Here is a 12,254-nt window from a genome sequence, read left to right on the forward strand (position 1 = left end):
AGCTACAGGATAACTTGTGTGCATCTCTCAGCATCCACGGAAGTTAGCAGGCCAGCGAACTGTCACCCTGGGGTACTGGGAGAGTCATCTTGCCATCCCCACCGGTACGACATTAAGGGAAATGAATCTCATTCTGTTCTTTTTGGGAGAGTAATTTATCAGATGATTTATTTACAGTGCAGTCTTCATGACAAGTAAACAAATGTTATTTTTGTCCACTGTAGTTGGAATTTAAACATGAGAAAGACAGAGTTAAGTGTCTTTCTAGGATATGTGAGTAGCTCTGACAACAGCTTTGAAAAATAAAGGAACTCCATTACTAGGCGTTTAGCAAGAACTGATTTACATACTAGAGTAGATCTTTCATGAATTCTGCCAACGTAGAGAGGAAAGGGGAGGGGAAAAAAAAGGTTCCAATTGCTCGCTACCACTGTGCATGTTGATGAATCCCCCAGCACATGTTAATTAATGCCCTATTGTGTTTGGCAGACTACCAGGGACTGTGATTGTACGCGGGCTGATCCTTTAAGTGGAGAGTGGCTTACTCTATATTGAAAAGAAAAAGATTTGTATTTGTATAAGGCACAACCATTCCTTAGGAATAAGTGTTTTGCTTTTAGCGCAATTAAGAGAGAAAAACTGCCATCTATCACAATATTTTATCATTACACGTTAAAAAAAAAATCCTCAACCCCAGTAAAGTAAAAAAAAAAAAAAAAATCACAGAAATGTCATTGTTTTTAAGGAAAAATCACATTGCTCCCATTGCCCTATCCAAATCAGTGTCCAAATTTCACCCACAAATGCTGATCATGGATACTGTTATCTACTGTCTTTTGCTCTGGCTGAAGCAGAGGATTGTATTCAAGCAATTAAAAGGAAATCCTCGTAATAAACACATGGCAATCCTGAAAAAATTAAATAAATAATGCCGTGCTGGCAACAGAGGTGAATCAAACAGGGCAAAAGAACCGGAAGATGCAAATTCCCTAGGCTAAAGCATACAGAAATCTTAGGTCCTGCCAGAGTTTTTATTTTAATCATGGAAAAAAAAGATTGACTTACCACTCAGCTCTCATTTCTTATTTGTTTTAATTTGCTTTTTACTACTTGCACTGTAAAGAGCTGATAAATATTGGATGTCTTAAAACATGAGTGGCCTAGAAAAATAAATTGCCTTATATTATTGCTTCTTATGAATAAAATTGACATATCTAAACGTCAGTGACTCTCTTTTGCAGGAGAGTCCAAAAAGATATTGCGGCCAAATCGATTGTCTTTCACCATTCTAAATAATACTAAAATTCAATGTCGGCTTACTAAAAAACCCTTTTCCCTAACCTACATTACTTTAGCTGAAATAGGCTGAATTCTTTTTCATTTGAGTTTTTTCCTTAATGACTTCAGCCATTTGGGCTTCTTTGTAAGTAGGAATTTCTCAGATTTCCCCAGCACATTTCAGCTTTATTCAAACCAGTGATCCTTTAAGTGGAGAATGAGGGCCACCTAAACCAGAATCACTTGGGGAGGCTTATCTAAAACATAGGTTCTGGGAATCCATGTCCCCAGAGGCTCTGATTCAGTAGCCTGAAGTGGAAGTCCAGGAATCTGCTTTTTAAATAACTACCCAGGCAATTCTGATCATTTAAACTATTCTATATGCTCTTCTAGGTACTTTTTTTTCTTTAAATTCACTGTTCTTTTTACTGCAGTGCTTGATTTCCCTGGACATGAGTGTCCCTTAGAGGGTGTGGTGTCATGAACTTTGTTGTAGATGGCCAGGTCTGTTCTTGTTGTGATCTGAGGAGGTTGGGACCCAATACCCCCGGTGACCTTAAAACTCAAAGTGCCAGGATTGTTGGCCCTTTATGCCAGTGGAAAAGTACTACCAGGTTATGGGGACATGAAAGATAAAGAAGAGGGTGGAGATCATCACAGAGTGAGCACAGAGAGCTTTGGTGGGCCCTCCAGCCTTTGGGAAACCTCTTTCTGGGACACTGAACCCTACTAACTGTTACCTCCTTTGAACTAAAGGTATAAAACTCCAGCCTCATCAAACAGATAGAGTATTGATTCTTTTTGCAGGATAGGATTCTTGGGTCTATTGGTGAATACTAGCAACAATCTGTTGAGTATTTACTGTATGCGAAGTATGAGCTAAGTGCTTCTTATACATCATATCATTTATCTTTTCAGCAATAACCCTTTGAGATAGGTGTTAGCAATTCCCCATTTTACAGATGAGGAAGTGAAGTTTTGAGGGGATGGCTAGCTTACCTGAAGTCCCTGGTGGGACACTTAAAATTCTATTCCAAGTTGGTCTGACTCCAGGGCCTGTGCTCTAATAAACCAGGAGGCAATCCAGCCTCCAAGCTTAAGTGAGTTTTCTCTTGCTTTCTAATCAGCTAGTCTTTGTGCCCGGCATCTTTGAAATAAAGTCTAGGTTCTATCTGAGCAACTGCTTCCTTTGGGAGTGCTTCTAGCTACTATTACTATATTATAAATTCTTTGAGATGAGAACAAACGGATTGAGCCCCACCTCTGGGTTTCCTTGCCAGCGCTGTCAGAGCCACAATACAATGGTGACGTGCTCAGGCTAAGTAAGTGAGGTCCTGCCGCTCTATTTTAGGACTCAGGGCTCTGACAGAGAGCTTACTGTTGCATTATCACACAACATGATTACAATAGATGAAGTCACTTTCAAGGGAAGCCAGAGCCCATACCCTGCCAGTACTTTGTTTAATGAGCCCAAGACAAAAATAACAGCATCTAATGGGCAGGGAGGCTGAGAGAATGGCACAGAACAGTCTTTACGGAGTGCAACTCTGAATCAAAAAGTAAGGCAAAGTCAAACTGTGAATTAGTTTTAAAAATCTCACTCTGCCCCAAATAGTCATTGCTTTACATAGAGGATTTTCTTTCTTGAGTGTATTCCAAAATTCTACAAAGTACGATAGAATGACCATTCTCCCATCAGGCCTTCCCACCTCTGCACCACTGCTTGTGCCCCTGCCCTCACTTGGAAGCCTTCCTCACTATAGACATCTCTTTTCCCAAACTCTGCCTGGCCAATGGCAGATGATGTTATTAGAGATGAGGGACGATGTGGCTGTGAAGGTGTGCTCTCGCTCTTGTAAAAAGAAAACGAGGCAAGGAGATTTAGTGCTAAAAATAAGTTCTGGCATCCAAGCCTTTAAGTCCACAGCAAATTTTGATGCTTTATTTGCTTCTGCATGCTCTTGATCTGGCTTTGCTCATAACTGTGATTCCAAAATTCATTCCATTCAGTTCTTAAAACTACCTGTCTTCATAAGTTAGTATTGGATTCTGGCTTTGCCCCTGGAAACTACAATTCTTCCTTAGACTGTTTTGATGGCTGCTGGATGTTAGCTTAGCGTCATCCTTCAAATTCCTAGCTTCACTTTAATTTTCCCTCAACCTATGGCCAATGTTTGATTCAAGAACTGTGAACTAATGATCAACCTCAACCAAAATCTTGCCCGATTATCCAGGCAAGAACTGATTTAGTCCTCTCCTGTACTTGATTTAGACCTTTTTTTATGGCATTTACATTGCCTGCTATAGTGATTATTTGTACATATCTAGTTTTCAGCTCTTTGGTGTTAGGGATCAGGTCTCATTCACTTTTATATTTTCACAGTGTTTTGAATTAATAATAATAATAATAATAGATAGCTTTTAATGAACCTCTAATATATTCCAGATGCTGTGTTAGAGGTTTTCATCCATTACCTCTTTTAATCCTTATAGGAATATTGTGAAGTATGCATTATTGTTATTAACATTTAATAAATGAAGACACTAAAACTTAGAGAGTTTCATAACTTTGCACAAATTTACACAGCTAGTATATGTGAAGCCAAGATCTTAAATCTGCCTAACAAGAGCTCTAATCATTGCACTGGAGTTTTTAGTGAATTGGTAGCATGGATAAACCCATTTACAGAATTAAATTGTTAACACATAAACCTCTATTCAATGTTTCAATTAAATACATTACAGACCCAATAGTTTAAAATATTCAAAGGGGTCTCTTTTCGCTAACTCTACAATATCCAAGGAATTTGTGGCACTTAGAATTGACACGTAAAAAAATTTACATTAAAGATTAAAATAAAATGAGATTCAGTGAACCAAGTTGGACAGCTAATGGAAAGTGTGATGGAAGGACTTTATGGTGCTTTATACAAGCAAACACCCATATTTGTTGAATGAAAAAAGAGACTGAATTAATAAAGTATTCAATCAATGAGCAAACATACCAAAAATCAGCCTGTATACTAGCTACTTTTGAATAATTAATAAAAACATATAGCAGCTCCATAAAATATTTGGAATTAGACATACTATCTATACATAGTGTATATCACTGAAAAAAAAAGGAAATATATGTGGAAGTTGATCCCCCAAAATCTTTACAATAGAATCATACCAGATCACAAATCCCAGAGTTAGTGGCACAAGCATGTCATTTGTTTATAAATGAGGTGGCTAATCTTACTTAACCATAACATATGGTTAAATAATCTTATTTAACCATAACCATAACATAAGATTACATGAAATGTAACATGAATGTATGGTAACTTGGCACATAATAGGCACTCAATGAATGTCCATTATCTTCTCCCAGCCCACACCTTCTTATCCTTTTTATTTAGTGATATGGCTTCAACGAATTACATCTTCCTGAAGCCACACTTCCTCTAAGGTCTTAGATCACCACCATAGTGGTAGAAATCATACTTGGCTTCCCCAGAAGTCCTCAGTTCCATCAAGAAGGGACAAAAGAGAGTCCGAATATTTGTGGTAATTCCTTTCCCCTCTTAAGAGAGGTATAAAGGGAATCCTCAAATAAGGACAATGCCTGTGCCTCCTCTTAGCCTTCTGACTCTCCTCAGGGGTAAAGGAAGGGATTGTGAGTTACAGCAAAATCCAGCTTCCTTAGAAGTCTCACCTCCATCCATAAGTGTCAAGGCTGAGTTCATGGCTCTGGACTTAGACTATCCACAGCTTCCCAAGACCTCTTAGCCTCTGCCAATAGGGGTCTAGAGGGAGGTCAAGACATCCACGCCTCCTGATCTCCTCACACTTACTGTTTTGCCACCATGCTCTGCTTGAATCTACTAGGGCTAATCACATTATAACCGTTATCCCTGTCTAGGTCACTCATCAAAAGAAGCCCAGTAAACCAGTCACCCCTCCTATCTGTCACTTTAAGTCTCACAAGGCTCTGCACAGCCTCCGACCCTCTCCCACCAATTCTAATTCATGAAATCCCTCCACTGTGCCCTCTGGAATTCACGGTCTGTAGTCAACAAAATCCCCTGAATCTCATCTTCTCCGAACACTCCCTTCACCTTTTATACTCTAATGGAAACCTGGATTTTCCCTGAGAAAGCTGCTTTCCTTACAATATCTCCTACGTAGTGGGTGGATTTTTGTTGTTGTTGTCAGTTTTTCTTCCACAGTCCTCATACATCTGGAACTGAAGGTTAGAGACATGTCCTTCAAACCATTCTCTCTTACTTAGAACCATATTGCTAAATCCAATGGTCAGTTGTAGTTCTCACCTTACTTGACTTACAGTTAGCATTTGACAGAGTTGGTTCTTCTTCTTTGAAACTTTTCTTCACTTGGCTTCCAGTACACCACATTCTCCTGATTTTCCTTCTGTGTCTCTAGCTATTCCTTCTCAGTCTCCTCTGCTGGTTCCACCTAGCATCTCCAACAAACTGCACATCAGAGTTTCCCATGGCTCAGTCCTTAGGTCTCTTCATTACCCTATTTCATGTTCTTGGTGATTTTGTCTAGTCTCATGGATTTAATTACCATCTACATGTTGATAGCATCTCAATTTATACCTCTGGATTTCTCTTCTGATCTCTAGATTCACATAGTTAACTTCCTACTCAACACCTCCAACTGGAGGTGTAGTAGGGATCTTGTACTCTTGCCCCCCTCCACAGTTTACTTTTAATACTGCAGAAAAAAAAAAGATCCTCCAAAATAACAGTCAGAGCATACCACTCCTCTATTTGAACGCTGCAATGGCTTCCTCTTCCACTCAGAGTAAAAGCTAAAGTCCTTACAAAGGCCTGTAGGGCCTTACAGGATCTGGACCATGGTATCTCTCCACCTATGACCACTCTTCCCCCCACTTACCACACAGTTATGTACTCCTACCTTGGTGCTATTTGTCTGACCTGCAGAGCTCTCCCACAAATGTCTGCAATTCCAACTCCCTCACCACCTTCCAGTCTTTGCTCAAGTGTCACCTTCACAAAGAGACTAACCCTACTGAGCCTGACATTCCTAGTTTCTTTTGCAAACCCACCTCCCCAGCCCCACACTCCTAAGCCTCTTTACCTCCATTTTTTCTTTTTCTCTTTCCATTATACTTATTCCTTTTGACCGATGGTGACACATATTATTTTTTAAACATCTGTCTATTGCTCGTTTTCTATTTCCCTGTCTAGATTATGCGTTCCATAAGAACACATATTTAGTTCTTTTTTTTCTCTGATTTGTCCCAGGAACATGGAAATGTGCCTGCCACATAGTATGTGCATAATCAATATTTGTTAACTAAATGTTGTATTTGTATAGTGTGTAGTGATTTACAGTGTGTGGCATGCTATCATGTGTTACAAAATTATACCCTTAAAGCTACCCTTTCGTTCTTGGCTGAGCAGTTATCATTACTTCCATTTTTCAGATTGGAAAGCTGAAGACAGAGACAATTTTTTTTCTGACCCTGAAGTTCATTGTTTTTGCTCTTCATCCTGGTTATGAGGACATTGTTCTTAAAGATTTTGCTTGACCACAGTATAGGGCAATAGCCTAAAACATTTATTGAGCCCTGACTGCTGTGTGCTGGCAATTATGTACAAACATAAAATATAGCACAGGGTCTGGCAGACAATGTATTTGGACAAGAAGGGTGTGCCTGGGTCTTGACTCCTAAGAGGCAAAATGCTTTTTCTTTACCAACAGAGCTACACGGACCCTCATGTCAACAGCTTCTCTTCAACTCACAAGCCACCTGGCATCCTGCAATTGGTTTGACATGTTCAAATCAGGGTTTTGATCTCAGCATCACTCTGAGATGACACCTCGGAAGGTGACTAATACAATTTTATTAAATTTAGATTTTGGTAATTTGCCAGCACTTACTCACTTGACTGGGGGATCAAGGGTCCTTTGGTATTTCTGACCATGAAATTGAAATAATAAGTCTCTTGCTGATTGCTTTTGAATGCAGTAGGCATATTTTAGGCACAGCTTTATCGCTGGTGACCAGAAGCAGTCATATAGCTAGTTGGCAATCCCAGCTGAAAAACAGTTCTTTCATTGGAAGTTTCTTGTTTCTCTGAGCTCTGGTCAGAACCTTACCTTTGTCTTCCTTGCAGAAAGCATTACTTCTCTTTAAGAAGCTTCTGTAACCTAACTACCAAGACACATAGGCCCTTATGGTCTTCATGTTTTTAAGAGCTGTTGCCCTTGATCCTGGCTGGCTATTGAATTCTCAAATTCCACTCAGGCATAGATCTAAACTTTCTTTGTTGAAGGGTTTAATTTCTAAGTAGAGAGAGCAGTTGAATTGATCCTAGTAATCAGTGAGGTTGTTTTGAAAGTCTTGAAGTTGATTTGCTGTAATTACTGGTTCTTGTTGAGTATGGAAAGGAACATGTTTACTGAGTGCGCACTTCAAGGGGGTCACAGCTGTTTTACACACATTCGTTAATGCAGCTAGGCTTTCCATCACCCTGAGGGAAATCTATGCTCAAGGCCATTTTACAGATGAAGACATTGAGACCTCAGGGAGGTTAGGTAAGGTCCCTAAGGCCGCACAGCTAGGAAGAGGCAGAGCCAGGATCCGAAAACCACATCTCTTGACTGCTTCAACCTGTGTTGACTAACGTTCTTTAGTACTGCACACACCTAAAATGTAGCCACACAAAACCTAGGAAATATGGAAATAGCAGATAAGATACTTCACATTTGAGACCCATGCTTGTAAAATGCCAATATACAGAGGCCCAATCCAGTCAAGCCATCCCCACAGGGGTCAGGCTGAGAGGCTGTGGAGACAACTCTTTGTCAGTCATTTTAGGAACGATTAGCGATCCAGCAGATGTGCAGGAAAATAATTCGATTGGTTTGAAGTTAAAATAAACTGATAAATTGGATGTGGCCATTCAGACAGGAGAAAATTTTGAGCACATGCTTCCACTGTCTCAACGCACAGAATGCTGACTAAATTTGATCTGGTGTATTTGTCTCAGTCAAATCTCATAAACTCATGTGCCAGAGGAAAAATTCTGGTCTTTCTTCTCCTCCTCCTTCCTCTCTTTCTTTCTTTTCCACAACCTTCATGGGTTCTTCTTTTCTGTTTTACATTGATGTCTGTACTACAGAGAAGTTGAAAGACCTTGAAATTGATAACCCTGGCCCAGATGTCATTGGTTCCCTGGTTTTCAGCTCTGATTATGGGATTTTTATTATTAGAGCTGAGGATCAGAAGAACATTTCTATCAGTGCTCCAATTCCTTTTTCCTTTCTTGAAAACTGAGGAGGTGTCTTGATGCTGTTCTTTGGATTATAAAATACACTTTTCTGTGACTTCTGAATGCCTGAGTTTAATTAATTTTCCACTTAATCCTAGTCCATCCTCAATTTCTCAATATCCAGTGTTTAAAGCAGGAATTCATCTCCAAGGCTTTTGCATGAATTTGACTCTCTCAGTGGTTTCGAAGAATTCCACCCCCAGATGCATTTAATTTGGTTATCACAGTTTTCATTTTGTTTTTAATGTAATTTGAATGGTTTTAGATGAGGCATATGTTGTCCTGTAAATTGCAGTCCCAACCCTTCTCAATTGTTTAGTTTCTGATTCCTTCCTACATTTATACTTGCTTAGGCCCGGAAGGCATTTCAGTTTGCAACCCTTATTTAAATGAAAATCAACAGTAATATGATTTAATGATGGTTCAAGATGTCTTTAAGAATATGTATATAGTTTCATGACACAGTATATTTCATTTCACATTTTACATCTTTATGATCAGGTGATGCACAAACAACATTCTTATCCATATCCATTTGAAAAATTCATTGACATTTTAGCAGCATTTTTTTCCTCTAAAATGGATTTGGATTTTACAGGGTCATTTTGGGGAGAGAAATTTGTCCTAGCAAATAGACTTGGACCTTTATCTGTCATTGATAGTTTGGTGCTTTCAAATACAAAATTAACTGCAACCTTCCAAATACTTTTTTAAGCCAAGGCAAATTTGTGCCTATAAAATCCAGCTATAGTAGTAAAGATATTTCTGGTTGACTGTCAGTATTTAGGGGTTACAATACAGTATAAGAGATAACTTGTTAAAGAGATTTGTTTTGTTCAAACCAGGGGACTTACTGATCAGTGGCTTATACATTGTCAATCAGGTTCTCATTTTACAGAAGCTATCCAAACACCAAATGAAGATCTGACCCCAATGGATACCTACGAGTGTAAAATAGTATGAACTTGAAAACATAAATTGCAACTCATTTTCAACATAGGAAAAAGTAGCAGTTATGTTTTTAGCATATTTTATTATAGATTCATTTGGAATAGGAAAGAAACATATACTACCAACCCAAGGGAAATGTTTGTGTGTTTAAATAATTATTACTCTGTTGAGGTCCTTTTATATTCTTTCCTTTCTGATTTTCATAAGTCAAATTACTAAGAAGTTGATTTGAATATTAAAAATAAAATTCTTATAGTTAAATATTTTAAATGTCTTTAGTTATAAAATTCAAAGACCTAGTTTTCAAATGTGGGTCCAGTTGTTTGTCCTTGAAAAAATCTACATTAGTTCTAAGTACCACTAATGCAGACACCAGAAAATAAAAAATAAAGTTGAATATTTACTAGCAAATTCAGAGATGAACAAGAACTGTTCTAATAAATTATTAAAAATAATCAGGATTATTTAAAACTTCGTAGAAAAGAATAAATGTAATTTGAATGACAAAAGCCTCAATGCAGTCTTCACACATATTAAAATTGTGCAAAATTAAGGCTGGAAGGAAAGCCAAAGATCCTTTTATTAAACACTTCCTTTAATAAATGAGAAAACCATGATTTGGCTACCTGTGGAAGAACTGGATCTAGAATCCACATTCTAATGCATAAACCTATACTCTTTTCACCACCTCCCACATCCATATAGAGCATAATGTATAGTCAGAACAGCTACCATTTGTTGGGCTGTTATGTGTCTGGCAGGGACAGTAAGATATATTTTAATATCCCAATTTTACTGAGTCAATTATACATTTCTATTTTGAGATTAAGTGACTTGCCCAAAGTCACCTTACAGAGCCAGCAATCTAATGAAAGTCTGTCTCTAGTTCAAAGTTTCTCCTTCTTGCTGCAGATCTATTTAATTAAAAAAAAAATTTTTACAAACAGGTCTATAGAGTTGTATAGGAAATGGAAAGTACAGTATACTGATTGGCTTTTCACTTTTCAGCTTCCCCATTATGTAGATAAAGTTAAATACTGATGTAAAGTTTATAACCTGTACTCATCATGGGATGTATTTGATCCAGAAGAAACCTGAGAATAGCTAATCCACCCCCACTCATTTATAAATGAAGTAATTAAGACCAGGAAGGTCAAGCATTTTCCACCAGGGGAATAGTTGTAAAACAGGAGTAGAGTAAAAGTTCTGGCTTGGAGTTCTCCAATTCATCCTCTATTCCACAATCACTTTTTCTTGAAGATGAAGTGTGGGGAGGAAAGACCAAGAAGAGGGGATGGGAAGACAAATAGTTACAACCAGGGAGTAAGCTGGGTGCTACAAGGTCAAGGTCAGCACATTGTTTGGAAAGACAGTATTGTTTGAATGTAATTGACCTTCAAAGGGTCTGGTAACTTTTTTAGCTTTTCTATGAATATTATGAAGGACAAATGACCAGAATGTGCACTCCATGTTTGTCTAAGAAAGGAGAGCCACTGATTTTTATATGTCATTGTGTCCTCCAAGTAAAATGTACATTTTATTATGAAAAGTGAGAAAGAAGGTAACTGTTAGCTGAAACACTAGTCAGCAATTTTAATTTTCTTTTTTTCTTTGTAAGAATTTTCATTGATTTACCTTGGGATTTATCTTAGTGAAAAGAAAAGCCTCTAAAGTACATTTAGTAATTTTTTTCCCACATCTAGTTTAACTTATTTTCCTGGGGAGAGTGTGGTGGCTATAAATACCTTTACCACTTGATCTTGTAACCTTAAATGAGGGTAAAACTCCCCTTGGCACTAGCAAGAATTTTGCCTACGAATAGTTACGAATAGTTACAGAATTGGGTCTGTGACGACTATGAAGTAATCTGGTCCTTTCCCAAGAGATAGAATCTGCGGCACAATTTTCAGATGGAATACACATACTAGCACCTTGTCCATATTCCTAATAATAACAAGAATGAAGGAGGAAAAAAGCCAGGAATTCTTGCAGGCTTTAGCCGGCTTGCTTCAAAAGCCTGTCAGCTAAACAAATAAAGTGAAGTAGTGGGAGGGAAAGGCAGGAAATTAACTGCTGTGGGCTATAGTTAATGAGTGGTCTGACGAAGGGGAAATGATGGCCAGGGAAGTGTACACATAGAAGAAAAAAAATTTAACACTACCAAAAAAGTCAGCGTGCACAAATTAGATTTTTATTCAGTTGTGAAGTTTTTTGCTTTCTTGTGGGATCTGTCTCCAAGCAGCTACAGACACTTTCCCCCATCCCCTCACCCCCAACAGGATCAGCAAGATCAATCAAAAGACTGAAACTTTGAAGCACGGTTAGGCTGCTGGGTAAAAGCATGCAAAATATGCCCGAGACTTCATTAAAAAGCGCCTACACAATACCTTGGGTAAAATCCACAGCAGCTTGGCATTGCCGCCTCATTAGGAGTAAAATGAAGTGGTCATTCCCTGAAGACTGCCCTTGCCATATTCTGACCAATCCCAGGAGTGTCCTGTGCACACTCGGTGATTTAAAGCCTAACCAGCCACAAATCCTCTCTCAGACATGTCTGTGCAAGGCTCTGTTGGCTTTAGGCAATACTGCCAGGCAAGGGCAGTGTATCTGTCCAGGCTCACTTTTAAAAGGGGACTGAGTGATGGGAGATTTTCTACAAAAAACTTATTGCTTTTTTTCAAAAAAGTGAAGACAAATGAGTTATCAATAACT

The sequence above is a fragment of the Phocoena sinus genome, chromosome 3 (assembly GCF_008692025.1).
Source record: "Phocoena sinus isolate mPhoSin1 chromosome 3, mPhoSin1.pri, whole genome shotgun sequence".
Lineage (NCBI taxonomy): Eukaryota > Metazoa > Chordata > Mammalia > Artiodactyla > Phocoenidae > Phocoena > Phocoena sinus.